This window comes from Macaca fascicularis, chromosome 3 (assembly GCF_037993035.2).
Source record: "Macaca fascicularis isolate 582-1 chromosome 3, T2T-MFA8v1.1".
Classification (NCBI taxonomy): Eukaryota; Metazoa; Chordata; class Mammalia; order Primates; family Cercopithecidae; genus Macaca; species Macaca fascicularis.
Window position 1 is genome coordinate 130,646,538 of NC_088377.1, and position 25,229 is coordinate 130,671,766.

Genomic DNA, 25,229 nt, shown 5'->3' on the forward strand with positions numbered 1-25,229 from the left:
CCCAGGTTAGTAAATGGTAGAACCAATATCTGAGTTAGTAAACAGATACTTGAGTTAGTAAACAGATATTTGAGTTAGCCAATATTTGAGTTAGTAAATAGTAGAATTAGTAAATCGTAGAGCCAATATTTGACCCCAGGGGGTGTGATGCTCCAATCTATGCTCTTAGCCATCACGCTATTCTTTCTCAACATTCCACACATTCAATAACTGTTACTAAAATGATTATGCATGGATCCTTCATTACAGAAGCACTGTAAACCATTATCTTCTCCAAAATAGGTCAAACATTTACTTTGTATCTATGCAATTAATTTCTCAGGAAATGCTATTTAACTTTAAGCTCAATCCTTATCCACTTCACAATAATTTTCTAATTAGTGGAGTCCAAATTAATAAGGTCGCGCTTTCACTGTCAGAGCCAGTCCAAAAAATCTGCACCCATGCGCACGTGCGCACACACACAGAGAGAGAGAGAGAGAGAGAGAGAGAGAGAGAGAGAGAGAGGGAGAGAGAGAGAAACATTTCCTGGCTCCAGGATTCTACCCCCTCCAAAAACCTCAGACTGCTGAGCTCTTTCTGAATTACTTGGAACTTTCCCACAGCCCTTTGTACCATTCTTGGACACTTTCCTTCATTTCTACCTTATATCATTATTTGTATAAGCTTGACAAAACAGGGGAAATCAGGAGACTATCAAAAGAGTGAAGATTTTTATACCAGAATTTTTTTTTCTTTTTTAACCAAAGGTACTGTTTCAGGATAATATTCTTGCGGGCCAAATTCATCATATCCCTATTTTAATAAGATCATTTCTGGCAACATTCATGGAATTATTAAACTATGTATATTTTTTAAAAGTAGTTTCAGATTTCTGTCATTTCAGCAAGAAATATCTATTTATTGAACAAAATGAAGCTGTACTGCCTTAAAATTCTGCTGTTTCTTGCAGACAAATCAGCAGGAAGCATATAATCTAACCCTTTGGGATCTGAACATAATATGAGGCCTGTAAAAATGCTATAAACTCACAAGGATTATTGTCTTGCTTTGGGTTCATGAATTCTCCCCCAGATACCCTTAATTCTCAAAGTGCAGACTGTTATTTAAACCAATATTCTACCAACAGTCTGTGGATTCCCATTGTCTAGATTATACTGGGAATGCCACTTTATATATAAAGACCAACCAATGTATAGGTTTTTAGAACAAATAATGAAGAAAGACATAAGAAGAAAGACTGTCAGGCATTCTTTTATTCCCCAATGTTTTTAACACTATGTCCCAAAATCCAAAAACAAGTATTAGTCATTTTTTAAATGTTTAACCCAGAATTTAGGGAGAGTATCAGACACACATTGTTCTTTAATTATTATCATCCAAATCTATACTCCATTGTAACTCTAATTCACTACTAGACAGAAAGAATTCACTACTACCAGAAAGAATGAAGAACCAATCTCATTTATCAAAAAGAAACTACCCCTGATTCAGAAATGCAAAACGTATTATAGCTACCATATGACACATCAATTCCACTCTTAGGTATATACCCAAACAAAATGAAACCTTATTTCTCCATAAAAAAAACTACGCATGGGTGTTTATAGCAGCACTATTCACTGTAATGAAAAAATGATAACAACCCCTATCTCCAGCAACCAAATGAATAAGCAAAATGTGGCCTATCCATATGATGGAATATTAGTAAACCATAAAAAGAAAGCACTGATACATGCTACAACAAGGATGTATCTTGAAAACATGTTAAATGAAAGAACACAGTCACAAAAGACCATACAGTGGATGCTAAGATCTGAACATTTATGCTCCTCCCTCCAAAATCCATATGTTGTAATCTAATCCCCAATATGATGGTATTATGAGGTGGGCCTTAGGGAGGTGATTAGATCATGAGGGTGGAGCCCTTATGAATGAGATGAGTGCTCTCAAAAAATGGCTGAAGAGATCAGAGTATCCCTTCTACCATCTGAGGATACAGTAGACTTCGTAAGTGTGCAACCTAGAAGAGGGTCCTCACCAGAATCATGCTGGCATCCTGATCTTGAACTTTCAGCCTCCAGGACTGTGAGAAATAAATTTCTGTTGTTTATAAGTCACCCAGTCTAAGATATTTTGTTACACTAGCCCAAAGAGACTAAGATAGTGTGCGATTCCATTTAGGTGAAATCTCCGGAACAGAAAAATCTTTAGAGACAGACAGTAGGTAAGTGGTTGCCAGGGTTGTGGGAGGAGCAGCGACTGCTAGCAGGTACAGGATTTCATTTTAGGGTGATGAAAATATTGGGAGTCCTCAACTTAATCAGAAGAAAACATCAGACAAATCTAAATTCAGAGGCATTCAACATAATAATCGTTCCTACAGTTTGAACCAAAATTAGATCTTATGGCAAAACAGAAGCAGCAAAAATGTGGACTAGCTCTATGACTTTGATCAAGTTACTTATGCTCACTGGGCCTTGGTCGCCTCGTGGTAAAATAGGAGCTTACAGGGTTGTTGCATACAGTAAAAATTAAACATTCTGTGATATCCCTAGCATGAAGCAAACAGATGCCCATGAAATTTTTATTTTTGCTGTCGTTATTAAGTCGGCCAGGTCATTAAGATAAAGTTTAAGCCTTTGGCAACCAAATGACTCGCTTGAGCTGTGCTGTCCAATAGAGTAGCCAGTAGCCATATGTGGTTATTTGAATTCATTAAATGTAAAAATTCAGTTCCTCAGACCCATGAGCCACATTTCACGTGCTTAAAAGTCCTAAGTGTCTAGTGCCTACCACATTCAACAGCACGGATCTAGAAAAACATCAAAAGATAAATTTATATAGATCTAGAACATCTCTGCCAACACTGTGCCAGAAAACGAAAAATATTAAAATTATCACATGCTAAATTTTACATTCAGCTTTAAATTTTTACATCTACTTTAATAAATTTAGCATCAGCTATTGAGAGCTCTGTCAAGGCAAAAAAAAATGGAGAATGAACTAAGTTGATGAATGTCCACTGAAAACATTTGCAAAATATATTTCGAGCAAGGAAACAAAAATAAATCAAACTGTATTCAAAGTCCTTATCACATCTGCACCTCCAAAATGTAAAACTATGATAGTCTCTTATTATTGAAAAATGAAAGGAAGAAGGAGTTACATAAATGAGAAACAGGAATTTCTAATCAACCAAATGTTTGTGACATCAATTTTTTATCTATAAATTATATTTTTTAGAAAATATTTTTAAATATTTCTCTGCAACTATTTCCAGTTCACACGATCTTGTTGGTGTCCGCAAAGGGAGGCATAAATCTCAAAAGATGTGTCATATTTTAGCCTAAGTCATTTTCTATGAAACAAACCAGTTTTTTCCACCATTGTTAGTTGTGTCTGTTTTTCAGTTATAAAAAAACTTCATTTTTATGATTTTTATAAATAATTGCAAAAAAATTATAAAGTTGTTTCTCATTTTTATTGTCACACAAGATGCTATAACTACATGGAGAATAATGCAGACTGGAATGCTTCCATTAAGTGGGCACAAGCAGATCAAGAAGCTCTACAGTCTTCAGAAAAAAGGAGAAGGTGGGACACGGTGACTCACGCCTGTAATCCCAGAACTTGGGGAGGCCGAGGCAGGCAGATCACGAGGTCAGAAGATCACGACCAGCCTGGCCAATATAGTGAAACCCCGTTTCTACTAAAAATACATAAATTAGCCAGGCATGGTGGCACGCACCTGTAGTCCCAGCTACTCAGGAGGCTGAGGCAGAAGAATCGCTTGAACCTGGGAGGCAGAGGTTGCAGTGAGCCAAGATTGCTCTACTGCACTCCAGCCTGGGCGACAGAGCAAGATTCTGTTTCAAAAAAAAAAAAAAAGAAAGAAAGAAAAAAGGAGAAGCACCAGTCCACTCTAATTTAGGTTAAGGAAGATTCTGGGCTACCATGCATGATGTATTTAGTTTCAGGTATCAAAATAATAATGAGTCCAAATTTACGATGAAATGTTGAATAATAAGTGAAACATTCCCCATTGTAACTCAAATGCTTTCACATTCAAGATATTAATATATCCCATTTGAGGAAGTCAAATGGAGTCCCTGTAAGAAAAGGATGAGCATTTGGCTTTAAAGTGAGTGCACTCTGTTTGCCTTATTCCAGCTGGAATACACCGGTAATTATGCCTGGAAGTTGCAAAAGGCTTTCCCCATGGGAGCCATAAGTGCTTTAAAAACATGGGCTAATCCACCTTTATAACATCCCCAGGCTGCAGAGACAGGCCTCATACTCGGTGAGACACAAAAAAGTTCAAGTGATTTTCCTGAAGTTAGGTTTTCAGATGGGAATTTGTATGTTCTGGCTCAACACTGAACCAGAAGATTGAAACAGACCACTAGAAATGAAGGATGTTTCAGCATGAGTCAAAGTCTCTGATGAAAGGGTGGCAAATTCCCAAGATGTCAGACCCCTTGGCAGAATATTGGTGGCCACAGGAAGTCTTGAAAGAATGGCTCTCTGCTTACTCAAAAGGAAGTAAGAGCTATATTAACATCCCAAAGAAGTGTTCACACCCTGGATATGCATTTGTAATGTGTTTAGGCCCTCCATTTGAAATAAAAGTGTTTGACTACATTGTTCATGTGCAATTATAAAACAGATAACAATTTTACACTTGATTTCTGTTAGATATTCAGTTTGTATTTCAACTCTAATTCTCAGATCATACTTAAGTACGTGATTAAGTGATTAATCTAGCTTAAGTATGTCTGGCAAGGAAGTCAGTATCTGCCCTTAACTGTGACTAGTTTAAAGAAACCCCTTTTCAGAAACCACATTTTTCCAGGCTTTTTTTTTTTTTAACCGATAGACCATCTTGAACTTCATATGCATCTTAAATCCTGGGGCACCAGTACAAAATTTACATCCAAATAAAATCCTGCACAAAATACTTACAGAAGCTTTATTCATAATTGCCAAAACTTGGAAACAATCAAGATAGGTAAATGGAAAAACAAACTATGTTACATCAATAGGTAAAAGGAGAAACAAACTATGGTACATCCATACAATGGAATACTATTCAGTGATAAAATGAAATGAGCTGTCAAGCCATGGAAAGACATAGAGGAACCTTAAGTGTATATTGCTAAGTTAAAGAAGCCAGTTTGAAAAGGCTACAGACTATTTGACTTCAACCATATAACATCTGGAAAAGGCAAAACTACGGAGACAGTAAAAGGATCAGTGGTTGGCAAGAGCTCGGGACAGGGAAGGAGAAATGAATAACAGGTGAAGCACAGGGAATTTTTTAGGGTAGTGAAACTATGCTGTATGATACAGTAATGGTAAACATATGTCATTCATTTGTCAAAACCCAGAGAATGGTACAACACAGAGTGAACCCTAATGTAAACCATGGACTTTAGTTAATAATAGTGAGTCAACCTTGGTTCATGAATTATAATAAATGTACCATATTCATGCAAAATATTAATAACAAGGGAAACTGGAATAGAGGGTGAGAAGTAACATGGGAACTCTCTGTACTTTCCACTCCATTTTCCTGTAAACTGAAAATTGCTCCCCCTCCCACCCAAAAAAAGCCTATTAATTTTTTTACAAAACTGATAGGCCTTCCCAAACTTCAAATGCATCCTAAATCCTGGGACATCCATCAGGAATTTTATCTGATGGAGAGTTCTTACGGTGAACTTATTTTTTCATGAAATGATGAGTTCTAAAAAGCAACGTTTCAGTCACTTTACATTTAAAAAGACTTTACACTCTCCTTGATGTTGTTTTATTAAGCTAAATAAAGAAAAGAACTTTACAAAATTCTGGCCAAGGGACAGAGTTAATATACATAGTAGAAAGAATTAGCAACTGATTTGTGAACTGCTGTCAGCATTTTCCACTAAGTAATCAACTAACTTCATTTGCTAGATTCTCTCTCTGTCACTCTGCTTCTCAAGTACATTACTAGTTTTTATTTCCATTATTATTAATCAAATTTTCACCTTTATTATAAATTCCTCAGGGCAGAGACCACGCTTCAGCTAATTCTTATCTTCAACGTTGAACATACTGAGAAAGGACAGGAGTGGGAAAGCGAAGAAGAAAGGAAGGCATGCCTTATAAGAATTTCTGCATACCAATCAGCCTCAGCAGGAAATACATACAACACTCAAATTGGGCATGATGCATTCAAATGGAATTTGATCAAGGGACAACTTTTAAAGTCATGGTGAGGGTTAGTGTTCATGACAAGGAATGGTTACCCCTTTCGGTGCTGCAAAGGTGGAGGAGTGTTTCCTAGGATCCAGAGAAAGGAGGAAACGTGGGGAAGGATAGAAGGAGACACAGAGAAATGGAGCCAGCAGGTGGAAATCTAATGGAGAAGAGCTAGGGGAATAATAAATCTGATTATACAGCTGTTAATAGACTGAAAGAAATTAAAAGGGGTCACAGAGGTAATTCCAATATTAGTAACTGTTAGAAGCAACTACTATCCTCAGAGCTTAAGAAACAGAGGGGGGGTGTGGAGTTACCAGAATCTGGGTGCTCAAAGGAGGGGTTGGTTCTAGAAGTCTAAGTGGGGCTGGAGGAACAGGAGGTGTACAGTGTATAAGTACACCTAATCAAGGAGTACTGAGGGGCAGGAGCTGGGGCAGGAGCTGGTAGAGCCAAAATTAAAAACACCCAACATCATTCTCAGTCTGCCCTCAGATCTCCTGAGTTCTTCACATTGGTCAAACCTGGCTAGAACCCAAAGGCAAGAGTGTTCACTGGCGTAACCCACACAGGTCAGTCACCCAGGGTACAAAGCAGGATGGAAAAGAAATCCAGGGGAGCAAATGTAAGATACCTAGCATACTTGAAAACACACAAGCAAACAAGCAAAGACACAGCTCTAAGCAACCTTCACTTCTATCTATTATGATCATTAGACTCAGGCCAACCTAAGGTTTGAATCCTAACTTCTGTCACTTTGTAGATGTGTGTCTTTGGGCAAATGATTTAACCTTTAAGCCTCAGGTTTATCACTAACAAATTACAACTAACTAGAGTAACTATTTCAGAGTTGTGAGGATTAAAGAAGACAACATAAATAAAGTGCTTAGTAAGCCTGTGTACAGGAAGTACCATTATCATCTGCCCCACAGCACACACTTAAATACAGTTTCTAGAACATTGTCTTACACTTATTTTGATCCTTTCACTATTTAATGTAAGTTTTCTATATCCCAAGTACAGAGCAAAGTCTTTCAAGGCAGGCAAGAGCTGGATAATTTTACTCCTTTGCTATCCCTCAATGCACCTACCTGATATAAAGCTGTGTAAACATGGCAACACAATAAATGTTTACTAAAGAAACATGTAACTCCTCTAATAAAAGTAGAAAGGCTTAACGAATTTATTAACCTGAAGAACTGAAGTACCATTAATGAAATCACTAGCTATTTTTCTCTGGTCTATAAAATGTTCACTTGATTCATAAATTGATATAATTATGCTTCCTCATGCAGGAGGTTCTTCTTATGTAAAATTCAAGTAATTCAGCAGATATACCTTCTCAGCAAGTGCTTCAAATTTTAATATACACAAACTATCAGTCACTCCAATTGGGGATAATAAGAAAAAGAGGGAATTTGGGTTTGGAAACAGAAAAGGGAAACAAAGCAGATGACAGAGCAGTAGTAAAAGTCTTGGGAAAAATAAAGAAAGATGAGAGGAAGTAAGTGCTGGTCCCGCAGGTGCCCGCTGGTGAGCAGAGTCTGTGTAGATGGAGGCCACTGGGAAGTGTGTAAAGGAGGCTCAAACAGCAGGCACTCAGGCAGGCAGGAACTGGTAGAGCCAAAATTATACAGTGTATGCTCCTTTGTATTGGAAAATACATAGGAATAAGTACTTTTGTTAAATAGATTGAACAGAACTACTCAACATCCCAGATAACCTGGATCTCTAGGACCACTGCGGACTAAGGAATTAGGATCCTGGAGGCCTGCTCTAAGAGGCCAGATCCATGAAATGAAGTCAATGGTTATGAGCATTAAAAAACGAAAAAAAAAATCACTAAACATTTGAACAAAGGACCAGATGGAGAAGACCATGGCCTCTTGGTATGACTGTTACCTGTCAAGAAAGAAAAATTAACTACAAACATGTCACTGTAATTATGAGGGGTGACACATCTAGAAACCTTAATAACTGTTCCAGTCAATGGGAAAGCAGAAACCTCACATATTATGTATTTTAAATGCAAAGAATTTAATACAGGAAGCTGATTATATAGGTGTTAAGAGACTTTTTTTTTTTTTTTTTTTTTTTTTTTTTTGAGACGGAGTCTCGCTCTGTCGCCCAGGCTGGAGTGCAGTGGCGCGATCTCGGCTCACTGCAAGCTCCGCCTCCCGGGTTCACGCCATTCTCCTGCCTCAGCCTCCCGAGTAGCTGGGACTACAGGCGCCCACAACCGCGCCCGGCTAATTTTTTGTATTTTTAGTAGAGACGGGGTTTCACCGTGGTCTGGATCTCCTGACCTTGTGATCCGCCCGCCTCGGCCTCCCAAAGTGCTGGGATTACAGGCGTGAGCCACCGCGCCCGGCCAAGAGACTTTAAAAAATAAAAAGAGGTGACAGAGGCAACCCCAATATTAGTAACTGCTAGAAGCAGCAACCAACCTTAGAGCTGAAGAAACACAAAGGGAGATGTGGAGTTACCAGAACCTGGGTGTTCAAAGGAGGGATCGGTACTAGAACTTTAAGTGGAGCTGGGGTTGGACGGTGGGGCACACAGTGTAATTGCCACTTAGACCCTGGTTAGGGGCCATGGTAAAGTTGGCACGGTGAGTTCCTAAAGAAACTATAGGCTAGACAAATCATGAGTAAACTTCCATTCACAATTGCTACAAAGACAATAAAATACCTAAGAATACAACTTACAAAGAATGTGAAGGACCTCTTCAAGGAGAACTACAAACCACGGTTCAACGAAATAAAAGAGGAAACAAACCAATGGAAGAACATTTCATGCTCATGCATAGGAAGAATCAATATTGTGAAAATGGCCATACTGCCCAAGGTAACTTATAGATTCAATGCCATTCCCATCAAGCTACCAATGACTTTCTTCACAGAATTGGAGAAAACTACTTTAAAGTTCTCATGGAACCAAAAAAGAGTCCGCATTGCCAAGACAATCCTAAGCAAAAAGAACAAAACTAGAGGCATCACGCTACCTAACTCCAAACTATACAAGGCTACAGTAACAAAAACAGCATGGTACTAGTACCAAAACAGATATATAGACCCATGGAACAGAACAGAGCACTCAGAAATAACACCACACATCTACAACCATTTGATCTTTGACACACCTGACAAAAATAAGCAGTGGGGAAAGGATTCCCAATTTAATAAATGGTCTTGGAAAAACTGGCTAGCCATATGTAGAAAGCTGAAACTAATCCCTTCCTTTCACCTTATACAAAAATTAATTCAAGATGGAATAAAGACTTAAATGTTAAACTGAAAACCATAAAAGCCCTAGAAGAATACCTAGGCACTACCATTCAGGACATAGGCATAGGCAAAGACTTCATGACTAAAACACCAAAAGCAATAGCAACAAAAGCCAAAATAGACAAATGGGATCTAATTAAACTGAAGAGCTTCTGCACAACAAAAGAAACTACCATCAGAGTGAAAAGGCAACCTACACAATGGGAGAAAAATTTTGCAGTCTACCCATTTGACAAAGGGCTAATATTCAGAATCTACAAAGAACTTAAACAAATTTACAAGAAAAAAACAAACAACCCCATTAAAAAGTGGGTGAAGGATATGAACAGGCACTTCTCAAAAGAAGACATTCATGCAGTCAACAGACACATGAAAAAATGCTCATCATCACCGGTCATTAGAGAAATGCAAATCAAAATCACAATGAGATACTATCTCATGCCAGTTAGAATGGTGATCATTAAAACGTCAGGAAACAACAGGTGCTGTAGAGGCTGTGGAGAAATAGGTACACTTTTACACTGTTGGTGGGAGTGTAAATTAGTTCAACCATTGTGGAAGACAGTGTGGCAATTCCTCAAGGATCTAGAACTAGAAATACCATTTGATCCAGCGATCTCATTACTGGGTATATACCCAAAGTATTATAAATCATGCTACTATAAAGACACATGCACACATGTTTATTGTGGCACTATTCACAATAGCAAAGACTTGGAACCAATCCAAATGTCCCATCAATGATAGACTGGATTAAGAAAATGTGGCACATATATGCCATGGAATAGTACACAGCCATAAAAAAGGATGAGTTCATGTCCTTTGCAGGGACATGGATGAAGCTGGAAACCATCATTCTCAGCAAACTATCACAAGGACAGAAAAACCACACTGCATGTTCTCACTCATAGGTGGTAACTGAACAATGAGAACACCTGGACACAGGGCGGGGGATATCACTCACCGGGGCCTGTCAGGGGGTGGGGTGCAGGGGGAGGGATAGCATTAGGAGAAACACCTAATGTAAATGACGAGTTAATGGGTGCATCAAACCAACATGGCACATGTATACTTATATAACAAACCTGCACGTTGCGCACGTGTACCCTAGAACTTAAAGTATAATTTAAAAAGAAAGAAAGAAACTATAGGCTAGAGCTGTTGCTGGCCCTAGGAGAAATAGTGACAGGAGCTGAAAACAGCAAAGTCTTTTCTCCCTCCTGCATTTCAGTTCTCCACCAGTGTCTCCTACTGCCAGGAACAAACTGTAAATCCAGCAAATCTGGGAAATGTAATTTATAGAGTTCCAACCCCAGCCTCACAAAACAAAGTATAAAATGGAGAGATTGAAGTTGAAACCACAACTAAATAGCCAGCAGTTTGCTATCCATATTTTCCCTATTAGGTTTCAAGTCCCTCAACTGAGAACTCTCCACTATGGGTGTTCCAAGAACCTAACCCTCATAGTTGAGAACTAGCAAATGCTATGAAGCTTTTCTGAATAAAAATAAGTTGGAATATTTCACTAGAATACCATTCGTCTGTCAGGATTATAAATCTATCTATCTCCTATTTATTTGGGCCAGAAGTTTCACAGGATAGAGCATAAAGAAATGCTTTTATAACACTGCCCAAATCCAACCATTTCTTCCAACAAAGAAAAATTCTTAATAGATTCCGAGCTTCCCCAAATCTGTTTAAAGATCCTCAAATTCTCCTCCACAGAGTTGGCCTCAGTCTGGGATGAGGTTTAGGGGCCCTGAGAGAAGTGAGTATGTTTTGTTTCACAGGTGGGTGAGATCTGAATCTCTAGGGGCCAGAAGGTTGTCATTCTCTAAGAAAGGGTCCACTGATCCTTGCCTCCTAGTATTCACTCTCCTGTGTAGTCCCCTCTCATACCAATAGGACTGACCTGTGTGGATATGCACCTGCAATATGATGTTGCAGAAATGACAATGTGTGATTTCTGAGGTCATAAAAGACATGAGGGTTTCCATTTTGCTTTTGCTTGGATTACTCACTCTAGAAAATGCCAGCCACCAGAATGTGAAGACACTCAGGCAGCCCTACAGAGAGGTCCATGAGGCAAGGAACCTCATTCCTTAACCTTCTCCCAACAGTCATGTGAGTGAGGCACTGTGCAAGCAGACTCTTGTGGCCCAGTCAAGTCTTCAAATGAATGCAGCTCCAACCACCATCTTGACCGCAACCTCCAAAACACCCAGAGCCTAACCCACCCAGCTAGGTTGCTCCCAAATTGCTAACCCACAGAAACTCTGTGAGAGAACAGATGTTTACTGTTGTTTAGGCACTACAGCACAAAGTTTAGGAGTTATTATGCAGCAATAGATAACTAACATACCCTCAAAGCACCCTCCTTAATTATAAATTCTCTCATTCTTAGTCAAAAGAACAAGATTCACTACACATGCATTGCTCCTGATCCCTTGATTGGGCCTGAAACAATCTTCTAGCTTCATAAATGTCATGTATTTATTTATTATCTAGTTTTTAAGATACAGGATCTCACTCTGTTGTCCTGGCTGGAGTGCAGTGGTGCAATCATAGCTCACTGCAGCCTCGAACTCCTGGGCTCATGTGATCATCCAGCCTCAGCCTCCCAAGTAATTGGGATTACAGGCATGAGCTACTGCGCCCAGCTTAATGTAGCGATTTAAAGAGTTCAGCTGCTCCCGTCTTCTCTATCTATTCAAGTACTCTTTCAACATATCTTGAAATTTCTGTCAACTAAAGCCAAAAGAGGAATTAGTTGCCCATGAAGTTTTAACTCGCCAAACAACTTTACCAACACCTTCACTCAAAACTGCTTTTGAGTTACAGGAAAAAAAAAAAAAAAGATAAAACTAACCAGTCTCTTTAGAAATTTTAAATCATTTTAACGTTCTTAAAGTGAAATCATTCTTTTAATAATTAGAAATTAGATTCATTTATAGACTGAAACATTGTAAATCAAGCATAGCCAAGCAAAGTCAGGCCCCCTAAGATTGTTCTAATATCGAAAGCATTTAAGCAGATAATCAACGAACCAGTTACAGAGGTTATGAAAATATTTTTTATACCAACTGGAAGGTGGGACTAGATCGTCTTCAAGGTTCCTAATACACTAAGAAAGTTCTACAATACAAGTCTCTGGATGTCCTCCCGAACCTGTACAGTAATTCTCATCAGGTATAACTTAGTGTTGAAAGCAGCCTATAGTTCACAAGAAAAAAAGAATTTAAATGGGTTATAAACATAAAAAGAAAATGTGCTCAGCTTCACTAATAATTAAAGTAATGCAAATTGAAAATAACTAGTAAAACAAATTTTTATGTTCCAGATTGCAAGCTTCAGAAAATGCTTAACAAGGGTAAAGGTGGAAAAACAGACATTTCAGATGAGGGTACGAGTCCGTTCATCAGGCAATTTTGGCAATATATACAGTATTATAATTTTAAATGTATATTACCATATGTGACTCAATATTTAGCTGTTAACAAAACTATCCATTCATCTCTGTTTGTAAGAACAAAACTCAATAAACAACCTAAATGTTCACCAACTTTTAGAAACAGGTAAATATAGTACATTCATATGATGAACAGCACGCAACCTATAAACAGAATGAGTGGGATCTATATACGTGCTGATATAAAACACTCTTCAACATATACTGTTAAAGAAGAAAAACAAAATACGCTCCACTAGTGTGGAGCCCAAGGTGGAGAAGAGACCTATAAGCAAAGAAAATGTCTGGAAGCAGTTTTTAAAATGATGTTCGTAGTTACCTCTAAAATGGGTAACCAGAGACTTGGAAGCAGGAGGAAAAGTTCTTATTGTATGCTCTTTTGTATGATATGTATATATTATATTTTAATTTTTTAAGTAAGGGGGAAAGCTAAATGGGGAAAAAGAACAAGAGAAAAAAATAAAGGCATAAGTTATAGCTACTATTCAACTAATTTGTAAGCAGTCCATCAAAGGAACCAGGGTCTGGTTTTGGGCTTAGAATACTCACATGCATGCTCAACCATTAAAAATGACCTCCAGCAGGAAAAAAAAAAAAAAACTGCTTCACACCGTCAGTATGCCTCTCACTAATTAAGGAACAAGAGCTTTCTCTTGCCTTCTTAATGCAAACCACTAACTCAACAACCGGAGGCTTCCATAAGATGAACATCCTCCTGCCTGCCCTTAAGCTTTGTGAATCAGGAAATATGATGGAACTAGTGCCTTTCTTTGACTGTTTAGGCAAACAGTGGCAAGGTTAAAGAAATAAAAAGAAGTTGGTATTAATTTCACTAACTGGTGGGAGTTACCCAGAGCTCACAACTGCTGTCAAAAAGCTGGCTGCTCCTGCCCACGGACTCCACCCATAAATGTCAGTTGTGATTTTCTTCTCCACTGACCAAACCCTTTCTGAGACTCAGTGAGCACTTCCCGGATCAGTGATCTGCTTAAAAGAAATCTATTAAGTGGCTGTTAATTATTCTCACTGTGTGTGACACAGAAGGGAAAATGAAGTACGGCAACACACTTTCAACGTTCTTCTCTTTTTCTCTTTTGGCTAATATGCTAAAGATGGAAGATCTTTTGTATCTTGAAGTGGGCTTGCTTTAGCAACAGAAGTTAAAAGCTGTTTGGTTCATCTAACTATAAATAAATTATAACTGTCTAAAAACATTCATTTTAAGTGTTATCAACTATGTAGTAGGACCTACTTTTAAAACACTGGTGACAGAGTGAGATCCCATCTCTAAAAAAAAAAAAAGGAGGAAAATACCCGGGGTTTTTCTTATAAATTATTTAAGTGATGTTATCATTAGATTAAAGAAAAAAATGTCAAACAACTTCACCAACACCTTCACTCAGATGCTCAAATGTTTTCAATTCAAACCTGGCATATGTGTAGATTTTTAAAACTGCTTTTGAGTTACAGAAAAAAAAACAAAGGATAAAACTAACCAGTCTCTTTAGAGGTTTTATATCATTTTAGGTTTACTTAAATAGAAATCATTCCTTTAACAATTACAAATAAGATTCATTTGTGGACTGAAACATTGTAAGCCAAGCATAGGCCCAAAGTCCGTTTCTATAATCAAAATATTAATACCTGAAAAAAACTGAAGATGTATTTATGAAGAAAATACCAATTGGCCAAGGCCAGAATGTGCAGAAAACCTTCCAACTATAATAATTTGTAAGAATATATATACAAATATAAACATGTTGAGAAGAACACATGTAACCCTTAATCTCCACATCTCTGTACAATGTAAATTCCATGAGACTGGAACTCTTATCCTTTCTGCCCTACAGAAATGCCTGCCGGATTTGGTGCTCACTAAAATAATAATAATAATAAAGCTTACTTTTATAGAGGCACCTATTTTCTTAGTGGTAAGATGTCTAAAATTCATAACCATCTACCTTAAGGTTTTGTCTAATCTTCATGCAAAAAGAAAAGCCATAATCAACTTAATTTCTTGAAGTAACATATATTCTCATTACATTTTTAGTTCAATAAATTGTAATAAGCGTGCATGCTTATCAACATTTAAGTATGTTTTAAATTGAATAGGCCTATCGTGGCCAGTGCAGGAATCTAATGACCACTCTGGGCTGCACTTCCCAAACTGATGTCCATGAAACATTGCTACCCATGGTATCACCAGAGATGTCCCTAGGAAGGATTCTGAGAAACACGAAAGTAAAGTTAAACAGGTTTCTTCACTGTCGTATTTCACAGAGTCTTGAATATTAAATGCATATCCACTAAGTACAAACTCCTGCACAAATACGTTTGGGAACGTTTGGGAACGTATTTGTGCAGGAGTTTACACTCCACTTGTGGTTGCCGTTGAGTCTCTTTTCCTCTAAAATACATAAATGAATTACATAGAGCTGTTACGATCCACAGACTCACCTTCCCAGCACTGAGACCTGAGGGAAGTTACTTAATGATTAGATTACCCATCAAGAAAATGGAGATAAAGATATGCTTAACTCATACCTGGCTTTAAGGGAATCCAAAATGGATATATGTTAGGTAATAAATAATTGTTTTGATTATTATCATTATGTCTGTTTTCATCTGCTCAGGCTGAAGTAATAAAATATCATGGACTGGTTGACTTCAACAACCGAAACTGATTTTCTTAGTTTTGGGGACTGGAAAGTCCAAGATCAAGGTCCAGCAGGGTTTGGTTCCTGGTCAGGACCCTTTTCCTAGCTTGCAGATGTCTGCCTTCTTGCTGTATACTCACATGGTGGAGGGGGAGAGAGAGTGCTCTGTTATCTCTTCAACATAAGGACATTAACCCAATTAGATCAGGGCCCTACTCTTATGATCTCATCTAATTTTAACTGCTTCCATAAAGGCCTTATCCACAAATACAGTCACATTGGAGGCTGGGGCTTTAATATATGAATTTTGAAGGGAGACACAATTCAGTCCATACCAATTCCCTTTCCATCTGATTTATATCCTTTCACTCCTTACTATCTACTATATTGCTAAAACAATAAAAATTTGAGGCAGTTGAGATGTGAACAGGTTTGTCAATTTACTGCTGCCACAGCACCTGTGGGGGCCCAGAGTAGGGTTGCTGGCTTGGCTCTTCAGATCAAGTGAATGAAGCCATTCTACCCCGAGAAGATGGTAAATAAAGAGAAGTTGTCATCTGGCTTCCTAACCCAGCCATCAAGTAAACACCACGCTGTACTATCATAAAGGGGTTCGACACAGAAAGAGCTTGGGCATGAGAAATAAGGGCCCCACATATATTTTACAACTCTTCTCATACTTAGCAGGAAAACCACCTGAAGAAACAAGGTTTTGCTACTACTGGACCAGCTAAATCCATAATGCTATAAATTAAGAAATTTCCACATGGTGTATATCAAAACAAATCATCATAATCCCATGTGACCAGAATGTAAAAATATGATGAAAAATAAATTAAAAAGTCAAAGGACAGACTAAAAGGAAATATTTGTCCTAAAAGTGACATTTAACATTACTATTAATACGTGTATGGAATGCAAAGAACAGAGCATATTATCGAAAACAACCAAATGTACTAATGAATAAATTAGAAACACAAAAGAGCCGATAACTCTTCAGTCAAAGGGAACCTGTGGGAACTGCTTGCCCACATCATGGTGTTTGGAGGCTGTGTATGTAACTGCACTAGGAATGCCCTCTCTTTGTTCTCATCTTGCCTCCAGGCAAAGACCTGCTCATATTTTGAGCTGTACATACATACATATCACCTGCCCTCCTATGCTGGCCACATCCTCCAGGTACCTCCTCAAACACCTTTTTATACTTGAAGACTTCATGTTACCTACTGTAATTATTTTCCCCATGAGATGGGGAACTTTTCTGACTGCAAAACTAAGCCTTTCTCACTTTGCATTTCCAGTCTCTAGTATCTAGCACAAGTTCTGACACAGAGTGGGTATTCAGTATGAGGTCATTTAATAAATAACTTTCATCACTCTCAAGGCAGTAATAGGAAACAAATGGAGGTTTATAATAATGTACTTACTCAAAGAAATATACTTTTAAACGTTTACTATGGAACAAATTATATACTTAACAAAAAAGTAAAAAAAAAAAAAATGTAAATGATAAAAATTGTTTCAACCCTTCAGAAAAGTAACATGGCATACCTGTGTAAGAAATCTCAGCAATCCCAAGTCATGCTAGGCACAGTGGCTCATGCCTGTAATCCCAGCACTTTCGGAGGCCAAGGCGGGCAGATCACTTGAGGCCAGGAGTTTGAGATCAGCCTGGCCAACAAGACAAAACCCTGTCTCTATAAAAAATCAATAAACAAAAATTTAATTTAAAAAAAAACTCAGCAATCTATTCATTTTTTCTGAGTGTCAGTCAGAATTTTATCCAAAGAAAGCAGCAAAAGAAGAAAATTAGCAGGTATAGAAATTTGTATTTAAAACATCAAAATCTGAGAAATTACTTATATAGGAGGAAAATGAGCAAAGTATCCCACATCAACTTACTGAAATACTATGCAACCATTAAAACTGGTAATTTAAGACTGCATTTTTTAAAATGTTTAAGGTGATATGTGCAACAGTTCATCACACATGTATTTGAGAATGCAAAGTGTGTCATTTCTGGCATACACAGAAATATGTAAACACAGACTTTTAAAAATGAAACTATTACATTATTTCTTTAAACAGCTTGAGGTATAATTTACATACTATACAATTCACTCATTTAAAGTGTACAATTCAATGGTAATATGGTTTGGCTCTGTATCTCCACTCAAATCTCATCTTGTAGCTCCCATAATTCCCATGTGTTGTGGGAGGGAGTCAGTGGGACATGACTGAATCGGGGAGGCAGGTCTTTCCCTTGCTGTTCTTGTGACAGTAAGTCTCACAAGATGTGATGGTTTTTAAAATGGGAGTTTTCTGCACAAGCTCTCTCTCGTCTGCCACCATGTGAGATGTGCCTTTCACCTTCTACCATGATTGTGAGGCCCCCCCAGCCATGTGGAACTCCAAGTCCATTAAACCTTTTTCTTTTGTAAATTGCCCAGTCTAGGGTATATCTTCATCAGCAGTGTGAAAATGAACTAATACAAATGGTTTTCAGTATATTTACAGAGTTGTACCAAGCATCAACAAAATCCATTTTAGAATACTTTAATGATCTCAAAGAGAGCCATAGCTGTCAATCCCCCACCCTGTCCCATTATCTACTCCCCACCACCACTTCCACCTTGGCCCTAAGCAGCCATTAATCTACTTTCTGTCTCTATAGATTTACCTATTTTGGACATTTCATATAAACAGAATCATACAATATGTGCTCCTTTGTGACTAGCTTCTTTCATTTAGCACAATGTTATCAAAGTTCACTCACGTTGCAGCATCTATCAGTACTTCATTTCTTTTTATTAATGAATAACATTTCATTGTACAGATATGCTGCACTTTATCCATTCATCAGATGATGGACACTGGGATTGTTCCCACATTTTGGCTATTATGAATAATGCTGCTCTGTCCTTTCATGCAAAAGTTTCTGCATTGACACACATTTTCATTTCTCTCTGGTATATACCTAGGAGTGGAATTACTGGATCATGTCATAATTCTATGTTTAACTATTTGAGGAACTACAGACTGTTTTCCAAAGCAGGTGAATCATTTTGCAGTCCCAGGGTATGAGAGTTCCAATTATTCACATCCTCACCAACATTTGCAATTACCTGTTATTGTTGTTGTTGTTGTTGTTGTTGTTGTTGTTTTATTCAGGCCATCCTAGGTAGCTCGCCATGGTTTTGATTTTAATTTCCCTGTGAAGTGGTAGCTCATCATGATTTTGATTTGAATTTCCCTGATGGCTAATAAAGTTCAGCACCTTTTCATATGTTTATTGGCCATTTGTATATCCTCTTTGAAGAAACATCTGTTCAGATCCTTTGCCAAGAATTTTAATTGGGTTGTCTTTTATTATTGAGTTGTAAGAGTTCTTTATATACTCTGGATACTAGTCCCTTATCAGGTATGTGATTTGTAAAATTTTTATTTCTCTGGATACACTTAAAAGAATAATATTAAGAAAGTGAAAAGACAAGTCACAGAGGCTTTCAATGGTTTTTAGTATTTTTAGAGTTGTGCCAAACATTCACAAAATCAATTTTAGAACACTCTGATGACCTCAAAGAGATCAAACCACAGAGGCTTGTCTTTTCACTTTCTTAATATTATTCTTTTAAATGTATCCAGAGAAACCTAAAGATCATATTTTATTTCCACCATAATCCATATAAAACATACATTAACAAGACTTTAAAAATTTACATTGTATGCTTTCCTCCTTGAAATCATATTTCATTCCTCCTCTCCATCCGAATTTCAACCTAATGAAATAAATACATTAATGCTTAAAGTCTTTTACCGACTTACAAATACTCTACCATACTTCTCTGCAACATAAAATTTCATACATACTTCAAAATTTTTAAATGGCTTTGATTTCCTGTGACCACAAAACTCTGGGCTTTAATATTTTTCTTCTAGATTAATTATAATTATTAATATTAAACAAAAAGCATGTTTATTGTGATAGTTATTAAATACAAGGAAAAAATTTCATTGGTAATGAATTGCTTAACAGGGTGAGAGACAGTTAAGAGTCTGAAGATTTGCCTGACATCAAAACTATAAACGAGTCCTTTGATGATCAGGACTTTGAAAACCTTGCTTGGGTCAATATACCATGGTAAGATTACAGATGGAGGAGAGTGGTTTTTTCTAAAACAGAAAAGGATATGGCAGGCTGGTCTGAGTGCAGTGGTGTTTACAACTAATTGATTACAACCAATTACAGATTTCTTTGTTCCTTCTCCACTCCCACTGCTTTTGACTGCCACAAATAAATAAATAAATAAATAAATAAATAAATAAATAATAAAAGTAAAGGACATGGCAGAAGAAAAGGTAGGAGATACCCAAACCATGGGTGTGTTTTCAAGGGATATCAATTTTCAGAAAGAATACATCACAAGGTAAGGATCTGGAAATCAACTCTCTTCTAACTTTTGAGGTGTACATACCTCTTGGAAAGTTTCCTTAAGTGTACAGGTTCCCCAGGCGGAAGACAGTTGCTATGGAGCAGCAGTCCCCAACCTTTTTGACACCAAGGACCAGTTTCATGGAAGACAATTTTTCCACAAACGGGGGGCTGGAAGGGCGGAATTGGTTTTGGGATGATTCAACTGCAATACATTTATTGTGTACTTTTTTTCTATTATTATTACATCGTAATATGTAATAAAATAATTATACAACTCACCGTAATATAGAATCAGTGGGAGCCCTGAGCTTGTTTCCTGCAACTAGACAGTCCCATCTGGGGATGTGTGACAGTGACTGATCACCAGGCATTAGATTCTCATAAACAGCGTGTAACCGAGATCCCCTGCATGCTCAGTTCACAGTAGTATTTGTGATCCTATGAAAATCTAATGCCCCCACTGGTCTGACAGGAGGCGGAACTCAGGCAGTAATGCTTGTTCGCCGACTGCTCACCTTCGGCTATGCGGCCCAGTTTCTAACAGGCCATGGTACCAGTCGGTGGCCCAGGGGTTGGGACTCCTGCTATAGAGGATCTTGGAGATGGTTGTGCTCCCTTCATTATGCATAATTCTTGTTATATTACATAATGTCTCATTTGCTAACACCTCTTTCTATACAGGATAGAAGTGGTACCCTATGTAGAGAAAGGAGCTTACATTCTCTAATAAATCATAATGAAATAGGGTGGGTCAAAGCAGTCAAGGCAAACTCAAATAACCAAGTAGGGTTGTATTAAGCACTTGATAAAAAATACACCCAAATGCTGATTAATTTTATGTTCTTTTCTACTTTTTACCCTAAAAGTTTGATGGCTTCCAATCACTTGCTACACTAGACAGTGATATATAAATAAGCCTAAAATAATTACTTTTAAAATCAGACTTAAGCTTGACAAGAGCTCATGACTGGATTAATATTGCTTACAGTCATCTAAATGTCACTTTGACAAACTAAATGTTTGTCTTGATGACATCTTCCCCTAGGCATATGGCACTTCCATTAACTCCAGTGTTATCTTTGTTAGAAGCAGAAGAAGATGCTTCATTGTTTTCAGAATATTCATAATTTACAAGGCCTCTCTTAGGTCTTGATTTATAATTGCTCATAACATTAAAGGGAAAGATCTCTGCACAGATGCTAGCCAGTGTGGTTTTTTTTAATTAGTATCTATTTCAAAGAACAAAGTGTTCTCTTTGGAACAAATAATTAACGGCAATGATCTAAATTTTAGATTAAAATGTTACCTTATAAAGAATAACATTAAAAAATGATGTTACACTAAATTTTACAATAGCAATCTTGAGTGACTCTGAGAAACTTTGCAAATATGAAATCATGGAAGAATATAAATTCATAATAGTCATCAATTCCATCCAACAAGCATTTAATAAAAACTAATCTTGAATAAGACCCTGTGATAGAAACTGTGGAGAATAAACACAATTTAGCCCTTGAAAAGATTCTGATTGCCAACCTGGCACCAACAAATACACAAAGAATTTATAAGGGGACTCGTTATTTAAGTATTTATCCCCAAACTTAGTTGTCATAATTCAAAAATACTCTCTAGGAAACCAATCACTTATAAAATCAGCTTAGCACTTAAACAGTCCTCCCTGCCTGCCCTTACCACCAATGGCATTAAAATGCAAACAAATCAACTACAAATCTTGCAAAATAGACAGTATTCCATGAGACTGATGAAAGCAATTCTGGAAACCTGCTTAAATAACAAGACCACAAAAAATGAGGTTTTCAGGATCCTCTTCATAATTAATAACCAAAGAAGAAGAAAACTACAATTTTATAGATGCTTTAAAAGAGAATAAAATGTATATCAAATGTAAAAAAAAATTGGAAAAATTAAAATGGACCCTCTTTATGATTATGCTTATGCAAAGGATAGTGTGTTGTTTTACCATATAAACTGTCAGAAAACTTATTCCCCAAAAAAACTTACTAAATTCATTTGTTTTTTCCTAATAATTAGCACATACTTGCAAATAAACACTGGGACAAACTTTCTTTTGATGATTATCCATTTGTTTTCTAAAAGACTCAATCCTAATCAAACTTTCTATGCATATTAACCATAAATTTTTTACCTTCGCTTTCTTTTGTTCTATAAACAGCAGTTTTATACAAAGTTTTATACCTTCATAGCTACTAGTCCAAAAAAGATACTTATTCAATTAAACAAAATATCTTTTAAAATATTTTAACAAAGTACAAATATATTCACAACATAATCTGCTGACTAAAGTCTCCAACAAAGTTTACAGTACCTACAACAGAATCTACGGATGCCTACAATAGTTTATAGATTGCTTTAGTTTACAGTTTCATCTACTGCTTTAAGAAATACCATTAATACAAATGCATGATTTACAATATACCCGTTATAGCAAGAAAAAAAGAGATTTATAAAATAAAATGTCTTTTACGCATTCATTATGCCAAGTATTTAAATGATTACTGTCATTATGACATAAGAATAATGCTCTTTTAGTGATAACAGATAGTTTTTGTTAGCTCAAGGACCACTGAACAGCCTGTAAGAAGTTCCAAAGTAAAATTTGCCTATCCTTGCTGTAAAATAAATGAAACAGTAGCAATCTCTGTGTATTCCTTAAACATAAACTATGCTGATTCCATTTGTATTAACTGGGCCTTATGTAAATGAATTGTTACAAATAAAAATAAACAAAATTTTGGAAACTAGTTAACACCACTGACCCAAATTTGGTTTTAATTGTTTGCATATATCTAAGAAATTTTACCGTGAGGTACATATTAAAAATTAACAATTATTTCTAACTTATGCATAAGCCAAAATGTTCACTTTTACCATGGAAGCAAAATTTACTTCTGAAAATAGTCTACATAAATAACATATAAACATATAGAGTTTTGATATAGACTTACATCTTCTTATGTTCTATGAATCCAAATGCAAAAGTCTCCATACTTACATAAATGAACACATTTTCATTAATTTGGAACATATTGATATTATATGACTATGTGCATACCTATGTACACTGTAAAACAATTTTTTTTTTTTTTTTGAGACAGAGTCTTGCTTTGTAGCCCAGGCTGGAGTACAACAGCACAATCTCGGCTCAATACAATCTCCGCCTCCCAGATTCAAGCAATTCTCCTGACTCAGTCTCCCGAGTAGCTAAGACTACACAGGCATGTGCCACCACACCCAGCTAATTTTTATATTTTTAGTAGAGATGGGGTTTTGTCATGTTGGCCAGGCTGGTCTCGAACTCCTGACCTCAGATGATCTGCCGACCTCAGCTTCCCAAAGTACTGGGATTACAGGTGTGAGTCACAGTGCCCAGCCTGTAAGATAAATTTTCACAACGTTTCTAGTGACAACATACTTTCTAGCCCCAACTGCTGGAAAGAAAATAAAAAATATAAAAACTAACTTTCCTTTTTTAAAACAAGTAAAGCTTTTAAGTGGAAAAATAGAGCCAATACTCCTCATTATAACATGGACTGGGCACTAAAAGGTTCAGAGTCAAAAATGTCTTCATTCCCCAATATAATAAAAGATACAAGAGCATTTTCTCTAGTCTGGAAGTCAGATTATTTTTACTGCTTTGTCTTAAAAACTGCTTTCCAGGGTACAAGATAGCCATGCTAGTTAAATTCCTTCTACTGCCCACTGTACACCTGATGTAACCATATAGGTTGGCATCTTGCAGTACCACACCCATGATAACCACTGCCAATCACTTCACTCCAAAAAAGAAGAGGGCACTAAAGGCAATTACCACCCACAGCACTGAACAGGCAATAAATACCAAAAGATTCTTGATTCAGCCTCTGAGTCAGTTTTGTTATCTTGAGGGGATGCCTTCCTGGACTCCCAATGGCTCTTCCTGGACACTCAGTGGTTCTTGTCATCTTCATCAGTATGATTCCACCAATGCAGGCCCACCATTAGCCTACCTGTGACAGTCTTCACTCCCCCAAATCACATGGCAACAAAAGAACTGTCACCATCTAGGCAGTAAAACTGCTGCTGAGGAATTCACAGAGAAGATGGATTATAACTGCATAGACTCAAAAGAGCAAACAGAAAAATTATGCTATTGGGTGTCCGATTTTTTTTTTGGGGGGGGTGTCTGATTTTTTTTTTTTTTTTGGTCTATTGTTTTTAATCCCCTATTCTGAGAAGCATTTTTGGTCTATTCAGTTGTCTTCTCTTCTGCATTGAAGGGTGAAACATCTTCTGTGTCATCATTACTGTTCTGTTGCAACATGGCAGCCATGCACTAGCCCCTTGATCTTCATCTTAAATGGATTCACCTTCAGTGACCTTTTTCCAGTGCCATTTACCCTTGAGTTTCCTGTATCTTTCTAGTTACAATTAATGAGCAACATTCTAGCCAGATCTAGGCAGACTAAAATCATGTGCTTGAAGGGACTTTCTGCTGTGAAACCTGGTAACCCAGTCCCCGAGAGCCCTTCTTAGCACCAACTGTGTCACTGTGCACTACTCTTTTGCCTTTGAGCTCTGTGGTCCACTCCAAGCCAACTGCTGAACAAGACACAAAAGTGTCCCCAGCCTATAAGTCTTCATGGGTTTGATTGTTAATCACTCAGAAACAGATAAACATGGAACTGTTAAAAAAAATCCTTACAAGAGTGGCCCCTAGTCTAAGGATCTTAACTGCTTCCCAGAAAGGTAAAACATACTCTGCTTTTATTCACTTATTAATACTACCCTCCACTACCACAATTCCCCACTCTACTTCATACCTTATCATTAGCCAAATCACTTCCTCCAAGGTGGTCTGCTCTCCCTAAATGAAAATGCAAGTGAAGCAGAACAGTGGGTGTCAGGTGGACAGTTTGCCTTTCTGAGGAGCCACAGGTAAGATTTGCCACATGTCTAGTCATTCATGAAACATCTGCTGTGACTTATCACATCATGACTTACCTTATCAGTGATAATGCAGATCAACCAACAAATTCAGAAAAGTTATGTGAGCAGTTTAGAGAAATAAACCAAGACCAGAAGGCAGAAATCCTTGATTCCATGCTGTTTCCATGAGA

At 37.2% G+C, this 25,229-nt stretch overlaps 1 protein-coding gene and 1 pseudogene across 11 annotated transcripts in view; both read right to left on the reverse strand.

Annotated features, from left to right (window-relative positions):
- The window catches only part of CDK14 (cyclin dependent kinase 14), a 790,403-nt gene that overhangs the window by 535,451 nt on the left and 229,723 nt on the right, over positions 1-25,229 (reverse strand). The window lies entirely within an intron of this gene.
- Positions 23,494-24,238, reverse strand: LOC135970203 (Golgi apparatus membrane protein TVP23 homolog B pseudogene; annotated as a pseudogene).